At 57.7% G+C, this 3,246-nt stretch overlaps 1 non-coding gene across 1 annotated transcript; it reads left to right on the top strand.

The window, feature by feature from the left end:
• The first annotated feature begins 2,841 nt into the window (after nt 1-2,841).
• On the top strand, nt 2,842-2,913 carry trnad-guc. The gene has a single exon. It is a non-coding gene; the product is annotated as a tRNA-Asp (tRNA).
• The last annotated feature ends 333 nt before the right edge of the window (nt 2,914-3,246 follow it).

Raw genomic sequence — 3,246 nt, 5'->3', positions numbered from 1 at the left:
TCCTCCTTTCCTCCTCTTCTCCTCTCCAACTCGCCTCCTCTCCACCTCTCCTCCTCTCCTCCTCTTCTCGTCTCCAACTACCCTCCTCTTCTCCTCTCCAACTCTCCACCTCTCCCCCTCTCCTCCTCTCCTCCTCTCCAACTCTCCACCTCTCCTCCTCTCCAACTCTCCACCTCTCCTCTCATCCACGCCTCCTCTCCAACTCGCCTCCTCTCCAACTCTCCACCTCTCCTCCTCTCCAACTCTCCATCTCTCCTCTCATCCACGCCTCCTCTCCAACTCTCCACCTCTCCAGCTCTCCTCCTCCTCTCTCCTCCTCCCCCTCCTCTCCTCTTCTCCTCCTATCCTCTCCTCCACTCCTCCTCTGCTCCTCTCCTCCACGCCTCCTCTCCACCCCTCCTCATCTCCTCCTCTTGGCCTCTCCTCCCCTCCACCTTTCCTCCTCTCCTCCCCTCCTCCCCTCCACCTCTCCTCCTCTCCTCTTCTCCTCCTCTCTCCTCCTCCCCCTCCTCTCCTCCTCTCCACCTATCCTCTCCTCGACTCCTCCTCTCCTACTCTCCACCTCTCCTCCTCTCCTCCTCTCCACCTCTCCTCCTCCTCTCCTCCTCCCCTCATCCCCTCCCTCTCCCTCATCATCTCCTCCTCTCCTCCTATCCTCTCCTCCACTCCTACCTCTCCTCCTCCTCTCCAACTCCTCCTCTCCTCCTCTCCTCCCTCCTCTCCTCCTCTCCACCTCTCCTCCTCCTCTCTCCTCCTCCTCCCCTCATCTCCTCCTCTCCTCCTCTCCTCTCCTCCTCTCCTCCACTCATCATCTCCTCCTCTCCTCCTCTTCTCCTCTCCACCTCTCCTCCTCCTCCTCTCCAACTCTCCACCTCTCCACCTCTCCTCCTCCTCCTCTCCTCCTCTCCTCCACTCCTCTCTCCTCTCCACCCCTCCTCCCTCCACCTCCCTCCTCCTCTCCCTCCCTCCACCCTCCTCTCCTCCTCCCCTCATCTCCTCCTCTCCTCCTCCTCCTCTCCTCCTCTCCTCCACTCATCATCTCCTCCTCTCCTCCTCTTCTCCTCTCCACCTCTCCTTCTCCTCCTCTCCTCCTCTCCACCTCTCCTCCTCCTCTCTCCTCCTCCCCCTCCTCTCCTCCTCTCCTCCTATCCTCTCCTCCACTCCTCCTCTCCTCCTCCTCTCCTCCACGCCTCCTCTCCTCCTCTCCACCTCTCCTCCTCCCTCTCCTCCTCCTCCCCTCATCTCCTCCTCTCCCCTCCTCCTCTCCTCCTCTCCTCCACTCATCATCTCCTCCTCTCTCCTCTCTCTCCTCTCCTCTCCACCTCCTCCTCCTCCTCCTCTCCAACTCTCCACCTCTCCACCTCTCCTCCCCCTCCTCCTCTCCTCCTCTCCTCCACTCCTCCTCTCCTCCTCTCCACCTCTCCTCCTCCTCTCTCCTCCTCCTCCCCTCATCTCCTCCTCTCCTCCTCTCCTCTCCTCCTCTCCTCCACTCATCATCTCCTCCTCTCCTCCTCTTCTCCTCTCCACCTCTCCACCTTCTCCTCCTCTCCTCCCTCCTCCCTCCACCTCTCCTCCTCCTCCTCTCCTCCTCCCCCTCCCCTCTCTCCTCCTCTCCTCCTATCCCTCTCCTCCACTCCTCCTCTCCTCCTCCTCTCCTCCACGCCTCCTCTCCTCCCTCTCCACCCTCTCCTCCTCTCTCTCTCCTCCTCCTCCCTCATCTCCTCCTCTCCTCCTCCTCCCCCTCTCCTCCTCTCCTCCACTCATCATCTCCTCCTCTCCTCCTCTTCTCCTCTCCACCTCTCCTTCTCCTCCTCTCCAACTCTCCACCTCTCCAACTCTCCCCTCCACCTCTCCTCCTCTCCAACTCCTCCTCTCCTCCTCTTCAACTGTCCTCCTTTCCTCCTCTTCTCCTCTCCAACTCGCCTCCTCTCCACCTCTCCTCCTCTTCTCGTCTCCAACTACCCTCCTCTCCTCCTCTCCTCCTCTCCAACTCTCCACCTCTCCTCCTCTCCAACTCTCCACCTCTCCTCTCATCCACGCCTCCTCTCCAACTCTCCACCTCGCCTCCTCTCCACCTCCTCCTCTCCTCCTCTTCAACTCTCCACCTCTACTCCTCTCCACCTCTCCTCCTCTCCAACTCTCCTCCTCTCCTCCTCTTCAACTCTCCTCCCTTCCTCCTCTTCCTCTCTCCAACTCTTCTCCTCTCCACCTCTCCACCTCTCCTCCACTCCTCCTCTTCAACTCTCCTCCTTTCCTCCTCTTCTCCTCTCCAACTCTCCTCCTCTCCTTTTAGGTTAGAGGATGGGAGTGGTTGTGGGGAGGAGGGTGTGAGGCCTGACAGAGTCCTGGGGAGAGGAGAGGACAGAGGGAGAACAGGGGAAGAGAATAGAGGATGGGACCGGTTGTGGGGAGGAGGGTGTGAGGCCTGACAGAGTCCTGGGGAGAGGAGAGGAGAGAGGGAGAACAGGGGAAGAGTTTAGAGGATGGGAGAGATGGGAGGAGGAGGGTGTGAGACCTGAGGGGTCACCACAGTCCACCCGGGCTACTTGGCACCTCAGAGTAGGTAGCTTAATGCCCGCTGTTAATGAACTCAATGCAGACATGTGTAGAACATGGGGTTGTGTGAAACTTTCTCCTCCGCCTGATGCGTCCCTACTTGCTCCAGGAAATAGCTGGCTTTTTGGCGTGTTGCCATCAGGTAAGACCCTGCAGGAGGGCGGTCACGTGGGCTAGCAAGGCGGATGTCCTGGGGTTGGAGCCTCATTGTGAGCCGAATCAGGAGAAAGTAGTACTCACTAATCAAGCAGTGTGAAGTCCTTTACACACACCTGTCAGGGTCACTCCTCGTTAGTATAGTGGTGAGTATCCCCGCCTGTCACGCGGGAGACCGGGGTTCAATTCCCCGACGGGGAGCCATCTTGCCTATTCATTGTATTGTGGTAAGTGTTAGGATAAAGGCAGGAAGTTGGGCCTTCAGGAGAGGGAGTCCTTGCTAGATGCGGGAGCGGTATAGTTTTTTGACCATACAGACATACAGACAGGTCATAATATGTATTTTCCATATAAAGTATTCTATGCTTTAAGTTGATTGGAGAATCATTTATTTGTTAGATATAAGAAGAATAAACATTTTTGTTGCACCATATCCCTGGATGTCATTGAATGTTTGGCCGTTTGAAAACCTTGACTGTGGACTGTATGCGTACCAAACAACCCCGCTTCAGGCTCGGGCAGTGGCTATGGTAA

Source organism: Oncorhynchus gorbuscha, unplaced genomic scaffold (genome assembly GCF_021184085.1).
Source record: "Oncorhynchus gorbuscha isolate QuinsamMale2020 ecotype Even-year unplaced genomic scaffold, OgorEven_v1.0 Un_scaffold_1767, whole genome shotgun sequence".
Classification (NCBI taxonomy): domain Eukaryota; kingdom Metazoa; phylum Chordata; class Actinopteri; order Salmoniformes; family Salmonidae; genus Oncorhynchus; species Oncorhynchus gorbuscha.
The sequence above is the reverse complement of the archived record's forward strand: the minus strand, read 5'-3'. Positions and strand labels throughout refer to the sequence as shown.